The sequence below is a fragment of the Humulus lupulus genome, chromosome 1, assembly GCF_963169125.1.
Source record: "Humulus lupulus chromosome 1, drHumLupu1.1, whole genome shotgun sequence".
Lineage (NCBI taxonomy): Eukaryota > Viridiplantae > Streptophyta > Magnoliopsida > Rosales > Cannabaceae > Humulus > Humulus lupulus.
Window position 1 is genome coordinate 22,529,556 of NC_084793.1, and position 25,017 is coordinate 22,554,572.

The 25,017-nt window shown below is 37.1% G+C and overlaps 1 long non-coding RNA gene across 1 annotated transcript; it reads right to left on the minus strand.

Moving 5' to 3' along the window:
* Positions 1–11,695: 11,695 nt before the first annotated feature.
* LOC133789011 (uncharacterized) lies at positions 11,696–14,016 on the minus strand. Its single transcript, XR_009873436.1, has 3 exons — positions 13,860–14,016; positions 12,158–12,223; positions 11,696–12,085 (listed from the first exon to the last, which is right to left on the minus strand). It is a non-coding gene; the product is annotated as an uncharacterized LOC133789011 (long non-coding RNA).
* Positions 14,017–25,017: the final 11,001 nt, after the last annotated feature.

The following is a 25,017-nucleotide window of genomic DNA, read 5'->3' on the forward strand; positions in this document are numbered from 1 at the left end:
AGTTAGTATGTATGATCAAGGACGTAGAAATACTGGGAACCAAAGGAACCACCCTGACCTACGGGAACACCTGAATCAAAATTGGGGTAGTGGTAATCCCTCAAACCCAGGCCTGAGAGATTGCCTAAATGGAGGCAAGGATCCCATGCCAAGGCGTGAGCCTGGAATTGTGATCAACGATAACCAATTTCAGGCGAGACCCCCTGTGGATCCAGTTCAGGAAAGAATTGATTAACTGGAAATAGCATTTAGGCTCTTACAGAATGAGCGAGGCTGGAATCGGGACGAAGATTCTGATGAGGAGCTTGAACCATTCGCTCCCCACATTTCCAACACTCTGTTTCCTCAGGGGTTTCGGATTCCTCATGTCCCACCTTTTGAAGGGAAATCCGACCCATACAATCACTTAATTACATTCAACACTATTATGAGGGCAAGTAATGTGGGTTATGAGCTCAGATGCATGTTGTTCCTAGCATCACTTACAGGACCAGCAAAAACCTGGTTTGAAAAATATAAGAGGCATTCAATCACTTCTTGGGATCAGCTGTCAAGGAATTTCAAGAAGCAATTTAGAGCCATGATCGGGATAAGGCCCAAGGCATTGACCCTGACCAACGTCCGGCAACAACCAAATGAAACGCTGAAAAGCTATCTTACAAGATTTAATCTGGAAGTCGCCCGAGCTCGTGATGTAGATGACATCGGTCATTAAATGGTCGTCCAAGCTGGGGTAATGCTTGGAAGTCCCCTCTGGGAAGATATGCAGAGGTAGCCTATGAGGTCCATAACCGAGTTAATAGACGAGCTCAGAGGTTTGTTAATGTAGAAGAGGCGAGGTCGACACTCAATATGACCTCTCAACCCATAACTACAACGACAAACGTAAACTCTGCCTCAACCTCGGAAGACCCATCAGCCTCGAAACCCCCTGCAGAAAACCCTTTCAAAAGAAAGAAGAATGAAGGAAATACCCCCGAGGCGGAAGGGGGAAAGAAGAAGAAAGGGGAAAGGTATTTCTCCATGTACAAGGTGTACACCGAGCTGAACGAGTCTCCGAAGAATATTTACCTGGCTAATGAAAACCAGGACCCTTTCAGGCGTCCAGACCCCATGAGAAACCAAAAGTCCAAGAGAGACTCCAGTAAATACTGTTAATTTCACAAAGATACTGGGCACACTACTGATGAGTGCAGGCAACTGAAGGACGAGATCGAAGGTCTGATCTCAAGAGGATACTTTAGGCAGTATGTCAGGAACTAGAACAACAATCAGGCTTCTACCAGCCAGAGGACAACTGCACTGCCGCCTGCCCAAAAAACAATTCCCGGGCTAGGGAAGAAGAGAGACCCCCTCCGATTGATGGAGAAGATGTGGTAACCATCTCGGGCAGGCCTCACCTCGCAGGATCGGGCAAGAATGCCTAAAAGCGATATGTGAACGAGCTGAAAACTGGGGACGGGTCCCTTTATGAACCCGAACCCAGAGCTCCAAAGTACCAAAAGGTTGAATCTCAGCCTATAATCTTTACTGAGGATGATGCATCCCATGTTCAGTTTCCTCACAATGACCCACTGGTCATCACTCTTCAGCTCGCGAACAAGAGGGTTCACTGAGTTCTTATTGATAATGGGAGCTCAATGAATATTCTCTATAAGGCCACCTTAGAAAGATGGGACTCAAGCTTCGTGACCTAAAATCTTGTGCAATGACGCTGTACGGTTTTTCAAGAGAAGGGATTGCCTGTGTGGGGTCCATTGAACTCCCTGTGACCTTAGGAGACTACCCAGTCTCAACAACCAAGATGATGGAGTTTGTAGTAGTGGACCTTCCATCAGCCTACAACGTGCTGCTCGGGAGACCCGCCTTAGTAGGGTTGGGGGAAATCTCGTCTGTTAGGCACTTGGCCATCAAGTTCCCGACTTCTAGTGGCATCGGGACATTGAAGGGAGACAAATTAGCCGTAAGGGAATGCTATAGCATTTTTATAAGAGGAAAGAAGCAGACGAGCACACAAGTGCTTGTCGTTATTCAAAACAAAGACAAGACACTCTTTGAGATAGATGAAGAAATCGATCCAAGAATAGAGAAAAGAGCTAATCTCGAACCATTGGAAGAACTCGAAGAAATCAAGCTCGGAGAAGCAGACCCCCCGAAAACAGTAAAGGTCGGGAAAAACCTCCTCAAAGAAACCAAATAGCAATTAATTTTTTTTTGAAGAAGAACCAAGATGTCTTCGCATGGTCACATTTGGACATGATAGGGATAAGTCCAAATGTGGTGAGTCACGCGTTGAACATCGACAAAAGCTTCCCACCGAAGCAGCGAAAGCGAAGACTACTGGATGACGATAGGAAGAAGGCCCTTAAAGAGGAAGTCGACAGATTAAAGGCAAACTGATTCATCAGGGATGTTTTTTACCCCGATTAGGTAGCCAACCCGGTACTACTTCCGAAGCCTAACGGGACATGGTGGACCTGTATTGACTACTCGGACCTCAACAAGGCTTGTCGTAAGGATTGCTTTCCTTTACCTCGGATTTACCAGCTCGTGGATGCCACTACAAGGCATGGACTCATGTCATTCATGGATGCCTATTCTGGATATAACTAGATTGCCATGCATGCCCCTGACCAAGAGCATACGAGTTTCATAACAGACAAAAGGTTGTATTGTTATAACGTCATGCCATTCGGGCTCAAAAATGCTGGAGCCACTTACCAGTGACTCGTGAACATGATGTTCTCCGAACAAATAGGTAATAACATGGAAGTTTATGTTGATGATATGTTAGTTAAATCTCAACTTAACAATAACCATGTGGATGACCTCGAAGAATGCTTCGTCGTGTTACGGAGATATAACATGAAACTCAACCCTCATAAGTGCTCTTTCGGAGTATCTTCAGGAAAATTCCTGGGATTCATTGTAAATGCTTGGGGAATAGAAGCTAATCCAGATAAAATCCAGGATCTGATTGATATGCCCTCACCTCGGAAGCATAAGGATGTCCAAAGTTTGACTGGCAGGATGGCGGCGCTAAGTAGGTTTATCTTGAAATCTACAGACCGGTGTCTTCCATTTTTCAACCTTTTGAGGGGAGGCAAGAAATTCAATTGGATGGAGGAATGCGAGTTGGCTTTTCAAGAGCTCAAGAAACACCTCGCAGAACCCCCCATATTGTCAACACCCATTACGGGAGAAGTCCTGTACCTGTACCTTGCTACGACCGAGCATGCCATAAGCGCGGTACTCGTGCAAGAAGAAGAAAAGTTGCAAAGACCCGTATATTATGTCAGTAAAAGGTTACTAAGGGTAGAATCGAGATATCCCTTAATGGAGAAGTTAGCTCTCAGCCTAATTCACTCATCTTGAAAGCTTCGACCCTATTTTCAGGCGCACCCCATCCATGTACTTACCGATCAACCACTAAGACAATTCCTGTCCAAGCCAGAAGCCTCAGGTCGACTGCGCAAATGGGTCGTTGAACTCAGACAATTCGAGATCACTTATCATCCAAGGACGACCATAAGAGGACATGCCTTGGCAGACTTCATAGTAGAGTGCACTGGCGTGGCCAATGACAAAGTTATAACCCCGGCCCGCGAGCTGTGGAAACTTTATGTTGATGGGTATTCTAATGAAAATGGATCGGGAGCAGGAGTAATTTTGATCACCCCAATAGGAAGCCAATTTCATTATGCCTTGAGATTTGACTTCGACGCGTCGAATAACGAAGCCGAATAAGAGGCTCTACTGGTAGGACTCCGTATTCCCAAGGAACTCAAAGCCAAAGCAATACATTGCTACAGTGACTCCCAGTTGGTGGCTAATCAGATTTTAGGAGAATACCAGGCTCGTGGTACGAGAATGGCAGCATATTTAGAAAAGACAAAATCAGCACTGGGGCATTTCGAGTTCTATGTGATAGAACAAGTCCCCCGAGAGCAGAACTCGAATGCGAACGCCTTAGCCAGGCATGTGACCACCACTAAGACTGACGAGCTGAATGTCATTCCAATCGAACATCTCGCGACGCCCAGCATTCACGAGCCTGAGCAGGAGGATGTTTGCATGTTCAACTCCGAGCCAACATGGATGACTCTGATAGTTGAATACCTTGAGACCGGCATTCTCCCAGAAGAACGGACCAAGGCCCGAAAACTAATGTATCAGATCCCAAGGTATACCATTATTGATGGAAAGCTATATATAAGAGGATATTCCATGCCGCTACTCCGATGTGTGTCCCCACCCGAAGCTAAGAAAATCTTAGAGGAAATTCACGAAGGGTTCTGTGGAGACCATACTGGGGGACATAGCCTATCCAAGAAGACCATACGACAGGGGTACTTCTGGCCTAACATCAAAACATATTCGTTCGATTACGTCAAGAGGTGTGATAAGTGCTAGCGGTTCGCCACAATTCCTCGAGCTCCACCCTCCGAGCTTACTATGATGACCTCACCGTGGCCATTTTCGGTCTGGGGAATCGACCTCATAGGCTCACTGCCGACTGGCAAGGGCGGAGTAAAATACGCAGTAGTCGCTGTAGATTACTTCACGAAGTGGACTGAAGCCGAACCTTTGGCAACAATAACCTCGAAGAAAGTCCTTGACTTCGTAGTGAAAAACATCATATGCCGATATGGGATGCCAAGGAAGATTGTGTCCGATAATGGTACTCAATTTGACAGTGATCTATTTACCAACTTTTGCGAAAAAAAATGGGATAATAAAGAGCTTTTCATTGGTGACCAATCCCCAGGCGAATGGCTAGGTCGAAGCTGTAAATAAGATCCTAAAGAGTTCGCTAAAGAAAAAGTTGGAATAAGTTAAAGGAAGATGGCCTAAAGAATTGCCCGAAGCTCTATGGGCATATAGAACCACGACCCGTACATCAACAGGACATACCCCATTTTCTCTGGTGTATGGTTGCGAGGCTATGTTGCCAATCGAGGTCGAAATTCCCACAATTCGAACCATCGCTTATGACCAAACCTCGAACCACTCTCAGCTCGAAGAAACTCTAGACCTGATCAAAGAAAGAGGGAATGAAGCTCAATTAAAAAATGATGCATACCAACAGCGAGCTACCCGATACTTCAACAAAAGAGTTCGAATTAGAAAATTTGACATAGGAGATTTGGATCCCGCAGCTGGTGTACTCGGGCCAAATTAGGAAGGACCTTATCAGATAGAATCAGTCATTCGACCCGGCGTATATAAGTTGGCAAGATTGAATGGAAGTTTGGTCCCACGAGCATGGAATGGCGAACACCTATGACCTTACTATCAATAGTATTGGAAGGATGTCGCCTATAACCATGCTTGTTTGTCTGTACTATTTTTCTATTATTCGAATAAAGTTTGATTTTGTTTTAATATGCTTTATTTTTTCAATCTCTCTTAATTGAATAACCTATGATCACAATCATAGGATATTGAGGGGGCATTAGTGGTACAAATACTATCGGCTTGAAAAAATAAAATAGCATATACGAAAAATATACAAGTGTTTGGATATAACCAAATGTGCGAGCTAAGATAGTTTGGATATAACCAAACTATCAAAAATATACAAGTGTTTGGATATAACCAAATGCGCGAGCTAAGATAGTTTGGGTATAACCAAACTATCAAAAACATACAAGTATTTGGACGTAACCAAATTATCAAAAGTTAAAAATATTTGGATATAACCAAATATGCAAACCAGATGAATAATATATGTGTACGGATTACAAACCAAGCACGACCTTAATAGGTTTGGAACAAACCAGCTAAAACTAATCCACGGTAAGTTGGAGCATAAACCCACTTCACATTAAGTCGAGATCAAGGCTGGAGTATCTTGCAAAACGATAGTTTCGATCTCATAACCTCGGGGAGCTACCCGAGGACGAGAAAAAGTAACTAAAAAAAGTAAGATATAACTAAACCATTTGCATTACACACCATATAAGTACTTTCGGGTGCATGGTAAAAGTAATCGGCGACCTTGATAAAATAACGAGATCGGAAACAGATATTTCGAGCAAACTGTGCCTGAATGCATTGGACCTCGAGCTTAAATCCAAACTATGTTTGTATGAATAAACAGGAATATATGACACTTTACTATAAAATGCGCAAAATATTTCAACCCAAGAAATGTAAAGCAAATGTATTAAAATAAAGTCAAAAATGATATCTCAAAAGGCAGCTCTTTCACGAGCTATAAAATTATCTTGGCCTCGGGGGCATAAGAAACAAAAATCAATCATAAAAAACTGTTAAAATAAATTCAGAGGGACACAGCCCCGAGGCAAGATTTAAGAAGAAGGAGCGGTCTCCTTGGCCTTCTCAGCATCTTCCTTGGCCTTCTCAGCATCGGCATCACCCCTGGCTCCCTCGGCCTCATCCCGAGCAGTCTCCTCCTCATCAAGTCGAGCTTTCCATTTAGCCACGAACTTTGCTTCAAAAGGGCCTAAGAACCTGGTGTCGAGGTCAACATTGTTGGCCCAGATTCTGTACAAGGCCATGTCGACTGCCCGGTCCTTCTTCTCCTTAAACTCTTCAAGAAGGCGAGCCTTTTCACCCTCCATGATCTCGAAAGTGACGACCTTCTCTTCTTCAAGCTTGGCATTGATCTCCTTGACCCGAGCATTCTCCTTCTCAAGCTCCGTGAGTCGAGCATTCAGCTTTTCAAGCTCGGATGTCTTGGCCTTTAGCTCCTTAGCTTCTGCCTCCACCTTTGCTTTTGTTGCCTTGAGCTCGTCACTCAATTTTAGCTGAAGATCCTTCACCTCCTGAGCAAGAGACATGCTCGAATGGACCTCGTTGTTCAACTTATAATCAAGCTGAGCAGAGACAGCAAGAGTCTGGCATACAAAGAAATCAAATTAGCATATGGACCAAGTGTAAATACAGCTAATAGCGAGAGAAGAAAGGTTACCGCAGCATGGAGTTCAATGCTCTTTTCGTAAAGAGTGTTGCAATCCTGGGCATTGTTCAAAAACTGCCAGTGAGGAGCGTCGAAGCTGCCAAAACTCTAACCCACCCGAGACAGAACGTCCGAGCCTAGCATAGCCCAGTGGGGTCCAGCTGCGTTGTCGATCACATACTCATCAACATGAGTAGAAATTGAGAGAAGCAGTGTCTTCGAGGACGAGGGTTTCTTCGGAGGTGGGCAACCTATGGGATTGACCTGGGGTGCAGGAGGAACACGAGGCAAGGTCGAGGAGGAAGTCTTGGCCTGAGCAGGTGGACTCAAAGCTATGCTTGGAGCAACCAGAGCCGGGGGAGGTGGCTTTTTCTCGGTCCTCTTAAGGACCTTAGCAGGCCGGTCTATTTTTCGCGACCCCCTTGGGCGCTTACTTCTCTTGGCTCTGCCACTGACCAGAATGTTGTCAAGGTCGGAGTCCATCTCGCCTGCACATTTACACCACATTATGAGTTATCCCAAAACAAAATTAATTAACATGATGCAGACAAACAAGGGATAAAAGGACGAGTGGAGAGAAACCTACCTGGAACTCTCCCCCGAGCTTGTGCTCGACGACCATGAAATTCCCCCATCTTCAGAAGAGGCGGAAGGAGTATCTTCCCTATAGGTGGATGTCAACCTCGAAAGGTCCCTATAGTCGTTAGTCCCATATTGGACGGCTATTCCATCCCATACCTCGTTCAGGCTATACATGGTGTCGTATCTCCCGAGCCAGCTATCGAACCTATGTACCCTCTCATCTACCCAAGGCCATACATAGAAATGGCTCATATCATCCTCGCACAATATGAACCTATCGGGTTTATGTTTTAGTAATGAGGGAGACCACAAATCCGAGCTAAGGATGATTGTACCTTGTTCATCCGAGCCCGAGCTCAAGGCCTCATCGTTGGCCTCATTCCCTGATTGCGGACTCCTGTGACATTGGGCTAGAGATGGAGGCCTCTCATTTCTCCTTGGGGGAAGGTTGCCGGTTGGAAGAGGCACGAGCTCCCACTGGCCATACTTCTTATTGGACCAGTCAGATGTAGACTGATCCTCCCCCAAGAGACCGCACGCTCGAAGCTTTTCTTTGTGCAGGAGATACGAGAGGGATCTCCTGCCACAAGGAAGTTGAAGCAAAGTCTCCCTGTGCTCCCTCATCTCCTTGGTGGGAGTAGGGCAATGGTAATTAGCTCGAAGATCAAACACATTTCAGCTAAGCACGAGCCTAAACAAAGGTCGAGCACAAAAAAGAGGGAAGTTGAGATACTTACGAAACTATCTGAATGAGTAGAATCTAGATGGGGCTAGGCCATCTGTCCAGAAGAAGGCCTTCTTGAAATCAGGAGGATGGTTGGGAAGATCCTCAAACATCTTCTTCTCCTTGGGATAGCTCAAGAGATAATAGAAGCCATCTCCTCCCCGAGCTCGGGAGGGATTGCTTTTCCAGCAAAATAGATATAAGATATTTTTAGGTGAAGGTCCTTTCCACTTCAGCTCGTGGTAAAGCGACCTCAGGGCAGACAGAACCCTGTAAGAGTTAGTGTTGAGCTGGAAGGGAGCCAGTCCAACGAAGTTCGTGAAGTCTTTGATAAAAGACTTCAAGGGCAGTACTTCCCCTGCCTTCATATGTTCATGGCTCCAAGCTGCGTATCTCAGCTTGCTGTCAGGATTTCCATCTCCCGGGGCGCGAAAACTCCGTTCATGGGAGGTCGGAGCTCGACACCTCAGCAAGCCCGATAGTCCTATGTCGTGAAAGGTCAGAATATCAGTTATTTGACCTAGCAATGTAACCGAGCTCCAGTAATGCTCGACATCGAAGAATTCTCTCCTCGGTTGCGAGGTAGAAGGTTCTCCCATCAGCGAGAATTGAAGATCACCCGGCTTGAAGGCCATTGTTACTTTGAGCGTAGGGTTGAGAGGAATTGGTCTAGGTTCGATGTCCGGATCTGGATAAAGGGCGACCCTTAGTCTTTTCCTTTTCCCTTCTTCGACCTCGTATATCTGACGTCAGAAGTGGTCTCGAGTGTCATCTTGCTCACGCCTCAGTTTGTGCTCTCGAATTAAACACTGGTTCTGAGTAAAAGGAGACTCCGGGCTCGGAGATACTGGTGAGTAAGGAATCGCGAGCTTTGACCCCCACCACTTTCCCGAATTCTACAGCATCTAACAAGAAAGCAAAAGGGTGAGGGCCAAGTGAGCAAGAAATAATGAGATAAATAGTACCTAAGCTTGAATGATTGAAGCTACAAGGCAAGCTCAATCCAAAGGATGAGGCCAATCTCAGAGCGTGTATTCCACCGAAAAGAAAGAAGGTGGACATGTTATGGGAAATCCCGAAATATCAGGGAAAAAAGGAGGCGGTTATTAAAAAGGTGATATTTTTGGGAATCATGCATTCTTTAAAAGAAAGAAAAAACCCTGATTTTATACTCGATATCTTGGTGTGCAAGATATGTTCTCTGAAATTTGAAAACTCAAAAAAGGAACCATATTTGAGCCTTTTTGCACAGAAACTGGGTTTGAGTCTAATATCTATCAGGCGAAGCATTTTAGTGCATTAAACTAATATATGGACCAAAAAGAATTCTAGTGCCCACGGTGCAACAGAAGCATTAGCATACATGGAAAAAATAATGCAAAGAAGCCATGAACAGAAAACTTACACAATGTGATTGACAGAAATAGAGAAATGGATGATTGTATAAGCAGTTGTAAGTGCGATCTCACAGAGTCAAAAATTCCAACGTGGATTTGTCTTCTCGGCTTGGAGAACATGCAAGATGTGGGCAAGAAGGTTTCTGGTTTTTTCTTTCCTTTTTTTTTCTCTAATGAACGTGAAAATAAAAGAGGAAGAAGACGACTAGAGGCCTATTTATAAGCCCGTGGGAATACAAAGGGTCGGATTAATCTGAGCCATTGGCCAGATTCTGTATCAGATCAAATGGCTAGGAACCCGTGAGGTGATAATACCCAAAAGAATGGCAGGCAGATAGACGTGGGCAGGTTTTCAAGGTACTCAAGTAGTGAGAAATACCCAGCTGACATGTGTCCATACTCAAGTATGTTGATGGAACGGTTCCCGAAGGAAGTAGTTCAAAAGTTTCCTTCTCGTAGGACTCGAACTAATACTTTTGAGGAGGCAAAATGTTACACCCAGATTTTGAGACCTAAGATTGTGACCTCAAAAGCTAGACTTGTCAAGTGTGAGCTCGAGGTATATAAAACACATGTTCGTGGTCCAGATGTCAAAACCTCGGAGCAAGATGGCAACCTCGAAGACATGTAGCCTCGGGATTCTTTCTGAGCTCGATAACATAGCATCGGGATACATCCGTTATCGAGTGTCTTCGGATCGAGTAGCCCGAGCTTAAAGAGTGCAAGATCGAAATATGACAGCCCCGACTGTGTTTATCTATCCCGAGCAGGTCTTGGAGTAAGACGGTTAGTTCGTAACCTGTCTGTAAACATTGACTGATGCGATATTGATTGCTGATCTCAGAGATTTGATGAATCATCTGATGTAACATGTTTTGTACATTTAAAGATATTTATTGTTGTAACGTCCCGACATTAAAGGGATATTAATAAGTCTGTTATCCGTTTTCCTGGTCTTCAGGGGATGTTTCCTTGTATATAGGAGTTACAACATTTAATATCATTATTTCAATTAATAAGCAGGAGTATCTTCCTAAAATATGTGCGAATGAACTCTGAAAACTCTCTATAAATAGAGAGGTCATGAACACTTAAAAGGGGACGGATCTTTTGCTATCGAGAGAGAAAACTCCAAGTTCTAATAAAATAGACTCGTGGACTAGGCAGATTTAACTGCTGAACCATGTAAAACCCTTGTTGTTCCACCATACTATTCATTTGCACCATAGTTCTTATTGTTTAATTGCTCGACATTTTAAGTTGACGAAAAAACGGCGTCAACAAATGGCTGTCACTCGTTCGAGGTCTACATCTCCTGCTTGGAAGGGTAGTGTGTTTTCTGGCTCAGGTGACTCGAAGGAAGCCGAGAATCAAGAGTCTACCGAGTCAAAGGGGGAAGCATTATAGAGTAAATCTTCTCCGTTGTCTAAAGGCAAAGTTGTTTTGAAGGATTCATTGGATTCTTCCCTTCCTAATGTGAACGATGGTGAGTTGGCACTACAAGAAAATGGGGTCTTTACCTACCAATTGTAAGTGTAGGTAAAACTAGCCTAATGGTGGGTAATATGGTTTACCTACCAATATTGAATTGGTAGAGATTGGTAGGTAAAGGTTAGTGGGGAAAGAGTCTTTACCTACACTTATTAACACTGGTAGGTAAAAGAATCAGTGGACCCCACTAAGTTATAAATCAATTGATGAGTCATCAGATGACGTGTTTGATGACATGGCATCCTACGTGTATGCTGACATGGTTTTTGTAGTTTTACGTGTCTGATGACATGGCATCATATGTGGAATCCTACGTGGCATCATATGTGGCATCCTAAGTGGTGTCATTTTATTAGCCCACATAGCATTATTTTATTGGTCTGTTACACAATTTATATTTTGTTCAAATTTAATGGTTATGTGTAGGTAAAAGATAATAACAATTATTTATAAGTGTTCTATATTAGAAATAAACTAGAAAAAAACCATACAATAATAAAATGTTTAATGCTAAAGTTCTTCATAATGTTCAATACTAAAATAAGTCATAAAATTGTCATTTTAAGGTTACCCTTACCAAAATAAAAAAAAAGTTCATTCCTTAGTAAATTAATGTAAATAAACTAAGAATCATCTTGTGACTCCCGAACTGAAAAAGATGGCGACTCTCTTAAATTTGCAGCTGAAGCTTGGTCTGTTGGAGGTGGTGGAGGCGGTGCCATCAAATTGTTATGACGAAGTATATCCACAAAGGCGGGAAGTTGTATCATTAAGTTGTTCAACTAACTCTTCATAAGTTGGTTGATTACCCACAATATTTTCACGATGTGAAGTAGAAGTTGTGACACTAGGAGACCACCCCCACCCTTACAAGTATACCGAATCACGTCCAAGTACACGCTCCATAATCTCTTTATCAGACAGTTCTTCTAGAGGATGTTGACCCCTTAACTCCATCATTTTATCCTAATAATATATTTAATTAATTATTAGTAAGAAATATAATAAATATAATAAATAAAAATTTAAATTTCTTACATATAATAGCCCGAGCTCTATTCCAGTCCATCCTTTCTCAGCATCATAATGCTTTAGACGCCATGTCTCAATTTGATACAATAATTACAAGAGTCACCATCAATTTAATGTACATTTGCCAACTTATTTTTTTATATATAAAACAACAAGACATAGAAATTATCATCATTTTATTTAATATGTTGTATTAGTATATCATAGGGTTTAGTATATAATCAATTACTCAACAGTGACTCACAAAAGTTAACTAATTATTAAATCTAATATTTGATTATCGTTGTTCTAATTCTATAGCCGGGGATCCTTTAATTGTCTGAAACAACTAATTTATTTTATTGTATAAAATAGTCATAAAAATGCAATAACCAAATTATTTCATATTGTCTCAAACTAAGTCTAAGAATGCATAACTTGGCATAATATCACAAAAATCTCAAAAGTCATGAAAATCAAATTAAGAGCAAAAGCAAATATCATGGATAGAAATATAAGAAGCAAAATATCAACAGTATATAATACAATTAGAAGATTTAACAATAAAAAAATAAATATAAAAAGAAGAACACTTGAAAATGAAATGAGAAAGAAAAAATGAAAGTATTTTGACCAAAGAAAAGCAAAATAATATATATATACACACACACAATACATAAAACCAACACATAAGTTTGCAAATCAAGCATTCAAACGGAGCAAAATACTCAAAGCACAAGTCTACAATATCAATCATTCAATCCAAAGAGTTTCATTGATGTAAAAGAGAGCTCACCTCAGATGATGCACATTGGAACTATCATGGTGTAGTGGTGGGGTCAGTTGCTACTTCAAAGATGAGATAAGAAAGTGGACAGAGGTTTTAGATTAGTCTTCATCAAGCATTTAAATCCAAATCAAGAGCAAAAAGATTCAAAGTTGAGTCTTCAATATCAATCATTCAAAAAAAAAAAATCAAAGATGTAAAAAAAAGAGAGAGAGAGAGAGAGAGAGAAGGAGCCCACCTCAGATGATGAAGATTGAGAGAAGATGGACTGCAATGGCATGGTGTGGTCCCTAATGTGATCGGCTGCTAATTGAAAGAGGAGATGTTATGGTGGACAGAATTTTTAGGGGTTTTGAAAGAAAAAAAAAATCAGAGGCTTTCAGTTGACAAAATTAAAACCACCCAAAAATAATAGCTAGAACCGTGTGATCTATCTTTAAAAATATTAAACGAGACAACAAAGATTCATCCAAAAAAAAAAGAAAGATAGAGATAGAGTCATCAAGTCAAAATTATAAAACCAAACTCTATTACTTTCTACCTTTCCTCTAAATGTTTTATAGCAGAATTCATTGAAGATTTTTATCAGACATATGGCAGCCACTCAGATTTTTCTTTATATGTATAAATATACACAAGTGTGAGAAAGAGTGTATGACATACACAAAGATAGTGAGACAGAGAGAGCGATAATAAGTGTGAGAGAGATGGTGATAGAGGCAAGAGCTAAAGAGTTCACAAATACAAATTACTCGTAAACAAAAAAGTCAAAATCCCATACACACCAAACACGACAAACGCTATAAAAAATCAAACAAAAAAACAAGTATAAACAATTTTGAAATCAAAACAGATCCGTTCATACCCAATGACCTAAAAATCAACTTAAAACATTAAATTATAAACTCAGATTTCAGAAAGGAAAAAAAGAGAAAAAAATACCTCCATCCCAGACGCACCCACGGCACCGTCGAAGCCACTCCTCTGCTAAGCACCCAGATTGGTGCATCCACTCCTTCGCACCTGAGAGAGGAAGAACGAATGAGAGAATGAGAAAGAGAGGGAGTGTGAGTGTGAGTGCGAGTGCGAGTGCGAGTGCGAGTGATGTGAGAGAGAAGAGTATGCAGTACATAAATTTCAACGTGTTATTGTGAGTGGAAAGGAAAAAAATAAAAAAAAATAAAACTAAACCTAGAGTGTTGATTATTCGTTCGAGCCTTGTCCCCGTCCCCGTCGCTATCTCCGTCGAGACTCCTACGCCAGCCACCTGCAAGAGAATACTTGGAGAGAGATCTGAGAGGTTAGATGTGAGGGAGATAAAAAGACGAGAAGAGAGAGGGTGAGGCTAAGAGAAGAGAGTTGACGGAATGAGATAGGTTACTTTAGAGAGAATAAAAAAAAAGAAATCTGTATTTCAATTGCCTCCTATTATTTCAATTGCCGCCAGTTATTTCATTTGGCTCCAAAATTTTGCCACCTATATATATTCATATAATTTAGACTATTCAAGAATAATATAGTTAATAATATAATTAATTTTATAAATAGGTTAAAGAATAATAATAAATCTAGTTTTATTATTAAATAGAAAAATAAAACTAAACCTTAAATGATGAAGCCAAACAGGATATTGATCTTAAGTTTCAAAACCCGGCTGAGATTAACGTGCTGATGAAGATGAGGAAAGTATTGACGCAGAGAAGGTGAGAGTGGAGGCGAATAATGGTGTGAATAAAATATTACGTTAATTGTTAGGGTAGAAATTATCTTTAATTTTAATTTTTAAGTAATAGATTTAGGTTTTCAGTATTAAGTTTTTGTTTTAAAAAAATTAATTTTTGTTTGATATGATAATAACACATCATCATATAAACTGTAAAAATGTCAATAGAAAATTATAATAATATTGCCATGTCAGACAATGACATGACATATATAGTCCACATATGATATATTTTGATCATGTAGACAAACATATCACTATTATTTAATTGAAAAATTAAAAAATTAATGTAAAGAATATACAATTGCGTGGGAAAATTTGGCTCCAAATTTTAATTGTATTCCCTCCAATTTTTTTTTGTAGACAAAGCTATTTACCTACAAATTTATTGGTAGCTAGCATAAATAATTCAATAATAATTGTCAACACCATCACCTATAAATATTACTAATCCCAAAATATTGGTAGGTAAAGCATTCATTTACCTACCAATAAATATTGGTAGGTACAAAATATGTAGGAAAAATCAAATTATTTACTCCACATAAGCTTCCAAATAAGCATTTATAATAATAAAATAATATAATGAAAATAAAAAACGGGGGGAAAATTGAGCGGGAATGGTTAAAAAATTTCCCTCCATAATATACGTAGGTAAAGATCATTACCTACTGATATTATTGGTAGGTAAAGCTATGTTCCGAAATATAATATAATGGACTAGCATTTACCTACTAATATTATCTACCAATAAATATTGGTGGGCAAAATATTACTTTCCCTACCAATATATATCGGTAGGTAAAATATTGGTAGGTAAAGATCAGATTTCTTGTAGTGTGGTGGTTCATATGAGTTGAAGGAGGCCGACATACATATGAGTGCTGAGTTTATCGGGAACAGTTGAAGAGAAAATATGTTCCATTGTCAAAGAGCAAAGCTATAGTGCAAAGAAAGCAAAGAAACTAACAATTGGAGGCTCTAGTCGAGTAAAGTGCAAGTCTAACAAATTTTTTTTTGAAGAATGTTAATTTACTGTCTAAATTGAAGGTATTTTTTGTTGTTTCATTTAATTTGTTTTTTCATGTTATTTGTTTTGCATATGTTTGTTATGGTTATGTAAATAGATGTTATAATTTTTTTAATTGTTTTCCCAAATTTTCTTGTTATTTTAAGCAAAACAGCTCACCGTTGAAGAGACGAACTTGCTCCAATCTTGACCAGATCTGCCTAGGTCGGGCGAAGTTCATCGTCAACAACGCCGTTTTTGGCCTCCAATCTCCATGGAGCCTCTATCCAAGTCTCATCGTCTCCATCATGCCTCTGCCCAGATCTCACTGTTGCCATCGCCACTGAGCCTCTACCTAGTTCTCACCGTCTCCACCAAGCCATTGAGCCATTGCACATATCTCAGATGCTATCTCTTTTGCTTAGATGCCAGCTTTCAAGAATTTTTGTCGCCATGGGTGCATGCGCCATTGGTAGGGCTAGTGATGTGAGATGAGAGGGAGGATAGAGGGTATCTAGGAGAGAGGGAACGAGAGGTGAAGGGAATTCAGAATTTGATTTTATGTTTTTTTCTTAATTTAAAAAAAATTAAAAATTCATATTTAAAAATTCATTTTAATTAAATATTTTGTTATTTATATTTAATTTTAAATGTTTTTTAATTAAATTTTATATTTTAAAATTAATTTAAATGAATTTTTTAAGAATATTATAGGCAGGCCAATCATAATATGCCATGTGTATACCAAATAGTTCTGTTAGAACGAGTACTGATAGATACCAATAGAACTTGACATTTGGTACTTTTCCCACCAACAAAACTTGACATTGGATACCTTTCCCACCAAAATAAACGATTGAGTATTAAATCATCAGTTTTGTTAAATATTAGGTACTTTTGCTATCTTTCCCCCTTATATGTATTAGGTGGTTATAATAATAATAATAATAATAATAATAATAATGATGATGTTGATGATATTGATATTTTTTTTAGCAATTTATGATATTGATATTGATGATGATGAAGTAATCACTAACATTAAGCTATTAAGCTACAATGAAATAATATTTATATAATAATAATAATAATAATAATAATAATAATGATGATGTTATTGATATTTGTTTTTAGCAATTTATGATATTGATATTGATGATGATGAAGTAATCACTAACATTAAACTACAATGAAATAATATTTATATATATATATAAATATAAATATTAGGTAGTTATTATAACAATAAAATAATAAATAATTAAGATAAGTAAGGTTAGTAATGTGATAACAACTAGTAATGATATTATGGGGGACTTAATCACTACAACAAAAATGCCTTTTAACGTCACTTTTTTGCGTTAGTTTAGCCTACTCACCGTGCAATTGATCAAATCAGCTCAGTAGCATTAGTTTTAAATTGACGCTAATTTTTGTTAATTGCATCGGTACACTAACTAACGCTGTTAGTAAAGACCATTAGCGTTGGTTCTAAACTGACACTTCTAATATCAATCGCGGCAGTTCTAAAATGACGCTTTTGATATCAATCGCGACGATTCTAATATCAATAGCTTCAGTTATGTAGTAAAATTAATGGGAAGATTATAAAATCTTTTAAAAAAGGCCCAAAAAAAAAAGGCATTAGCGTCGGTTTAGAACGGACGCTGATGGACTAAAAAAAGGCGAAAAGATGGGTCGAAGTCCCCATTATCCCTCAACTCAATTAAACTTAACCCTAACTCAATTACTATCTTCCTCTCATTCATTCGAAGCAGCCACTCACCATTTCTCCATCTCCTTTTCTCTCATTCTCCCATCCCTCTCTCCTCCATCTCTTCCTCTCTCTATTCGACCGACGACGCACGGGCTTGTAGGGCGAAGCTGCTTCACGGCGGGAGGGAGCCTTCTCACAATTTCTCTATCTCTATCTCTATCTCCATCTCACTCTGTCTTTTACTTTCATTTTTGCAAGTCAATGGAGGACGCCTTGTTGTAGCAGCGGCGTGCGAGGCCAAGGTCTCAGGGTTTACTCTGATGAGGTCAGGGAGCTAGGGGATGGGGTTGGTGAGGTCGAGGGCTTAGGGTGGGCTCAAATCTACCTTTTCTTTTCTTTGCTTTTTTTGTTCTGTGTTGCTGTTTGGCAGGTGGTGGTGGTGGTTTGTGGTGGGCTGGGCGCGGGATCGGTGGTTGTGGTGGTGGTGGCAACATTGACTTGGTGGTTTTGTGTGTTTAAACATTTTTTTTTTCTGTTTCTGTCTCTGTGTAGTGGTTGTTCAGAGTGGTGGTGGTAATGGGTTCGGGGGGTGGTGGTGCTTGGATTTGAGATTCTGAAATCGATATTTAATATATTTTTTTAAAATTTATTTTTGTTTAGCGACAGTGTAAAACCAATGCAATTAATATCAATATTGTTGGTATGGAACTGACACAATTGACATCAATAATATCGGTTTGTAAACCGACACTATTAACAATTGCTCAGTTCTCCACCGATGTGAAATCCCTTACTTTTTAGTAGTGAATATTCTTTTCTTTATTCATAAGTTCATTAGAATAGTAGAAATTAATTAGTATTTAATTGTATTATTCTTCCTTTCCAATATTTTCCAACCATGCATCTTTTTTTCATGGAAAAATGCTCCTCAATTAGGCGGAATTTCTGTCCATGTTCCTGCTCATCTTCTAGTCAATCAGCAATTAATGCTCATTCCCGTGTGATACGTGGTCTGTAATTTGGCCCCTTAAATGGAGAGCGAAAAGCAAGGAATGTCAGAATAAATTACTTTTAGTGATACCAAACGGTAACAACTTTTGACTTATCCCACATGGGTTTCAATAATAAAGTTTAGAAACATTTTTGTTTTATTAATTCCCTTAAAAAAATTTGTTTCACAAAGAATGAACCAATTAATACTAAAAGGAAAAAGCTTTAGTTTTTTTTTTTCTTTCGCATTTTATTGTAAAAATTAAGTAGGTATCCATTTTAAGTGATCATCTCTCATTTATAGTCATATTTTGAAGAAAAAAAAATTTACTAAGTATTTTAGTTATTATTCCGGTTATATGTACTATTTTTTCTGGCTCAAGCATTTCTAATATTTTTCAAGTAGTACTATGTAAGAAATGTGATTATAAAAATGAGTAATATTAAATTAAATGAATTTAATGGCTAATTTCAGTTCATTAATCTTAAAATTGGATACTTCTCAAATTATCCCCATATTATTAGGTTAATAACTATGAGAGTTTCATTTGTTTTTGTATAATATATACTGTACCCTAATCTATATATCGAAGAATGTAAATATACCATAGCTAGGGAGGTAATTAAAGTCTGATTGGAATTAGGAGGAGAATGATAAACATTTTAATAATAGCACACCAACCAATTGCATTATAAGAAGTTTCATATGAAGTTTTTTATTTTTTACTTTTACTGTATAAAAAATTGCATGCACTCAGACATTCAAGTTATGCGTACATATATTTTCAGGCTAAATTCAATCCAAAATATAAATTTTATATCCTAAAATAGTATTTACCCCTTTTTTTTATATTAGGTGCTCATATTAAAGTTATATATCCTCTATATTTTTTAATTATGTTCTCTCAATTATCATATTTATGTATAAAAAATAATCTATTATTAACATTTTTTAGAAAAGAACTCTATCCTTAGAACACTCCCAAATGGAGAAGGTAAAATACCTAATTTTTTATAATATAGAGAAAAAATTATTAAATAGTCTTCCAATGGGTAATAATGTGAAGTTATATTTTTTTTACTTAAATAAATAGTATTCCTCTACATGTAGTGAAACACCAATTCATCAAGCTATAAATATTTTATTATTATTTTTATAAACTTTTGTATATATATGAGTGTGATACTGTTATATTTAATAATATTATTTCTTAAAATGAATAAAATATTTTTAAAAAATATAATATTTAAATGATGTAGAGAAAAAATAGAGAAGCTCATATATGGTATAATGTAAAAGTTTGAGGTAAATTATATAAAAAAAATGTTTTGGTGGTGTATTTTGTAATATATATTCTCTATAATATTTAGCAAATAAAACTCACAAAAACATATTCCATCAGCTCCTTTATACATATATTTATAATAACTATACACAAACTTCAATTAATCCATATCTATATTTACATAACATTTATATATCATTTATATAATATTTTAATATTATTATTTTTCTTTATAAGCTTTTTATCTCTCATTTAGTATATATATTTATTATTTCTTTTTTCTTTTTCAATTATTTTATTTTACTTTAATTAATAAAATATGTTTAAAAATATAATATTTAAATAAAGTAGAGAAATATATAAAAAAACTCATATATGGTATAATGTAAAACTTAGAGGTAAAATAAAAAAAAAAATATTTTGGAGAAGTATTCTAAAAGGAGTGCTCTTATCGTGCTGCCCTAAATATAATGCAACACTTTTGTCCAAATTAGCTTCTATCATCCCATTAGAAAATCATTTTATTACTTCATCCCAATATATTACTAATTTTTTTATATACATAAACGAAACAATAAAAAAGCATAATATATATTTTTTTTCCTCAGCAAGTTAGTAAGACACAATAGTGTAAAGAAGTAAATTGTTAATAATGTAACTTTTTAGTCACCAGATTGTCGAGGGCAATATCACACTCACTAACAACAATAATAATAAATATGATTTTTTTCAATACTGTTTTTTTAATAAACATTAGGCAAACAGGGACGATTGACGTTGACTAACATCTGATAATTTAAAATTAAATATATTTTTAAATCAACTTCATAATCATAGGTTATACATAATTTGATATTTTAGGAATAAACGTGAAAATAAATAAACGTGAAAATGAATGGCTTGTTCGGTAACGTGGTAATAAACAGTTTTATGTATATTTGAATAAAAACATAAGAACAAAATGTATAAATACGTTGGTTATGTTTGCTTCTATTTTTTATATTTTAAACTTTTAATTAATTTTTGCATAATTTTAAAAACAATTTTTTCTTACTTTTAATTGTTTTTAAAACACTTTTTTTCTCTATCTTCATCAGCTTTATCTATCAAATACATAAAAAAAAAAAAAAAAACATAATTACCAAACATAATTTTATTTTATAAAAATAAAAAAATAGAAAACAAAAATATATTTTTTAAGTTTGTGTTTAAAAAATTTATAAACAAAAATTTGACTAAACGCAACCTAAATTAGTGCGTCTTCAATTATTTTTTTTTATAAAAAGAAAAAAAAATGCTGATATGTGTATGTAAATAAACAATGTCCAAGAAAAGATAATGTAGTTATAATGGTGATGCAACGTGTGTATATATAGTGGTTCTGACGTAAAACGGGATCATCATGCTTACGTTAGGCAGTGCAACTTTCAAATTTAAAGTTACAATTATATTAGTTTGTGATTCATGACTGTAGGCAGGGACAAAAAAAAAAGTTGATAAAGAAAGTCTTCACACGTTTTGTTTAAAATTCTATTCTTTCCTTTTTATTTATTCTTTTTAGAAAATAATGTGGATTGCATATTCAATAATATCAATGTGAAAACAAAATATCAATCTCCTATAGTCTACGTACTGACTTGGTTAGATATACCAATTTAAAGCTACAATAATGATATTATTTTGTGGTTCATGACTATACGTAGGCAGGGGTAGAAAACCAAATTGATAAAGAAAGTCATTGCGTTTTTTTTTTAACTTTTTCTTTCCTTTATTTATTTTTTCAGAAAATAAATTTGAACCAGTCTACAAGAGGACCAAGAGATCACTGACTGATTAAATACATCAGAAAAAGAAAGAAAGAAATAAATAAGGATACCAATGACAAATACTAGAGTTGAAGCTTAGTCACACTAGGTGAGAGGAGAGATGGGATGCCTAGAATAGCTAGGCATCCGTATATACCACTACACAACCATGACCAATCTCTTTAGTAATATAACACATCTATTTTTTTTTAATTATTAAAATTAAAGCAGTCTTAGGTAGGGGTATTAACTATAATGATGATTAGTATACTATCTATCAAGAAGCAAATAGAACACTCTCTTACTAAAAATACCCCTTGTAATAATAGTGGAGCAAACAAAGAGAAAAAAAAAAGAGAAATGGAAGAGTGGAGGTGAATGATTAAATGAACTCAAAACCAGTGATCGAGCTATATATAACTGATCACATATAAATAGAGAGAAGGTTACACTACAAGAAAGAAGACCTTTGTCGGCGCAATTCGGAATTGTGTCGGCAAAACCGAATTGTGCCGACAAAGGTTTATGAAGATTGATATCAGACACTTTTGCTGGCGCATTTTACCTAACGTGCGGGCAAAAGTCACATGTATATTAAACTATATGTACGTTTTCAAGAAGGTAGGTGGTCAGACTTTTTCCGACGCATTTAGTTGCCCCGACAAAAGTCTAAAATGCGTCGTTAAAATGTATACTTATTTAAACGGCACCGTTTTGGATTAGAGTTTTCTGATAGACTTTTGCCGGCACAATTTTATACTTTTGCAATTTTCCCCATAATGATATACCCAGCCGCCCAAGCCCTTCTTCCCCATTTTTGCAATTTTCAATTTTCTGCTCCCCTTCTTCCCTTCTTCAATGGCACCACCACCACCCCAACCCTCCACCACCCCCACCAGCCGCACCCCGAGCCCACCCCACCCCGACGACAACCCGAGCCCACCCACCCCGACGGCCGCCCCACCCCACTTTGACGCCGCACCACCCCACCCGAGCCCCACCCCGACGCCACCGCGAGCCCACCACTGCCGCCCCCCTCCTCCTCCAAGCCGCCCCCTAAGGTAAGTTTTATAATATAGTTTTGTATTTTATTTATGTATTGAATTTAATTTTTTTGTTTCTATGGAGTCCCTGAGCCACTGCCGGAGCGGAGCCACTTCACCCACTGTAATATTTTTATTTTTTATTTACTATTTTTAAGTTATTTTTATAATATATTTTTTTAGTATTTATTAATTTTTTTTTGTAAAATTAAAAAAATAGATTTGAATATGTATTTTTTATTTTATTTTAATGCTTTATAGTTATTTGTTTATTTTTTCTTGTTAATATTTATTATATTGTATTTTGTGACATATGTATTTTAGTTAAAGTATGAACTTAAAAAAAATCAGATTAATAATGTATGTTTATATTTTTAAATTGTTTTATATGAAATGTGATATGTTTGTAAATATGTATTTAATAATCAGTTTCGGTATATATTTTTTTGCGGTTAAATATTTGTGTATATGTAAATTGATGTATTTGTTAATGTATATATATGTTTTGTATGATCTGAGAATATTCTGGTTATATATGTGTTTAATTTGTAGGTTTTAAAATGTTTGGGATAGTTTGAAATATAAACGTTATGCTGCCCAAATTTTGTTAAACTTAGTAAAATTAATAAAAGTTTAATAATTAATTAAATAAAAGTTTATGTATAATTAAAAAATACATCTAAAAATTAATTTTTAACTATAATTTAAATAAAATAAAATTACCAATTATAATAATTAACAATTAATTTTAACATTAATATTAGATGTTTTGTAATTTAAAAAAGTTCAAAATATAAATGATTTAATGAAATACAATTAAATAAATATCGAGAAATTAATGTATAATTAAATTAATTTTAAAATAAAAGTAATAAATAAGTAAATGATTTAAAAAATTGTAATAATTAATAATTAGCTACATTTTCTTTGATAAATATAAATAATTATTTTTGCCAGAGATAGGATATTATTATCACTTAGTGATAATTAGGGAGACAAACAGTCATGAAATATTTTGACTATCATTTCCCTCATTTTAAGACAATTATTAATATTTTCTTAATTATTTCGCTTAAAGATGGCGAGCGAGAGAAGTTAGATGAGTGCGAGGAATCATTGGTCTCTGGAATATAGAAATGTGGGAATGTTAAGTTCCAGCCTATAAATGCAATTTCGATGCATTTATTCAACAATGGCATCAAATGGTCATACAAAGTGTGGCATTACCATGGAGAGGCGCTGCCGCTGCCACCAAATGTGGTACGAGATCAGGATAGAGATGAGATAGCGGATATCCTGGAGGATGTTTATGCTGAAGATGACGCTCCTGCTAGAAACTATAATGATCCTCCCCAAGATGATATCCAACATCGCGACAAGTATGACAATTTATTTAAGGAGATGTCAAGTGAATTGTACCCGGGTTGCCGAAAGTATTATGTGTTGAACATCTTGGTGAAGCTGATGCATCTGAAAGTTATTAACAAGTGCAAATTACTTTGATGGTTTGCTGGAATTGTTAGTCGACGCTATGCCTGACGGAACAATTTTACCTAACTTTAACTATGAGGCGAAGGCAAAGTTGCGGAGTATTGGATTGGGATATGAGTCCATCGATGCTTGCAAGCATGACTGTGCATTGTTTTGGAAGGAGAATGTGAATTTGGAATTCTATCCAGTTTGTGGTGAGTGTCGCTGGAAAGATAACCGTGGGAACGGGAAGAAAGTAGCTCATAAGGTCATGCGGTACTTTCCCTTGACACCGAGATTGAAAAGGTTGTACAGTTCGAGATATACTGCAGAGGATACGAGATGACACTATTCTAAAAGGCCAAAGGAAGATGGTGTGATGATGCACCCCACTGACAGTAAGGTGTGGAAGCACCTTGATGAGTTGTACCCATCTTTCGCAGTCGAACCTCAAAATGTTAGGCTTGGGCTGGCTACAGATGGTTTCAATCCTTTTGGGAACATGAGAAACTCTTACAGCATGTGGCCTGTGATACTTGTCCCATACAACTTGCCGTCGTGGAAGTGCATGAAACAACAATCATTAATGTTGTCTATTCTAATTCCCGGTCCTTCTAATTTTCCCGAACGGTTTTGCTGCAAACCTTTCGAAGAATGTCAATGTCAATGATGGCAAGATAACTAGGCTGAAATCGACCTGAGAGGAATGTCGATCGTGTTGAATCCCAACCAAATCTGGAATATTCTATTTATAAGGCTATTGGTCGTCCATTTGGTAAGAAATCAAGTATGCTCCTCAATTCGTAGTTAAAGCAAAAGGGCGAGTAGTATTTCTTGAATAATTGTGCCGAAATTAAGGAGGGCCTTAGGTGTGTTTTGTAGTCTTTTTCAATAAATTTGTTTGGTTTATATACCGAGTAAAGACAAAAATCATAACATTGTTGTCTGCTTGTAGTGAACATATGGATGAATTAAGAAGACGTGGGCGCTCGATTCTTGAAGTTCAACAAGAAGCTAAGTTTCCTCAGTGGTTCAAAGAACGAGTATGTATATTACT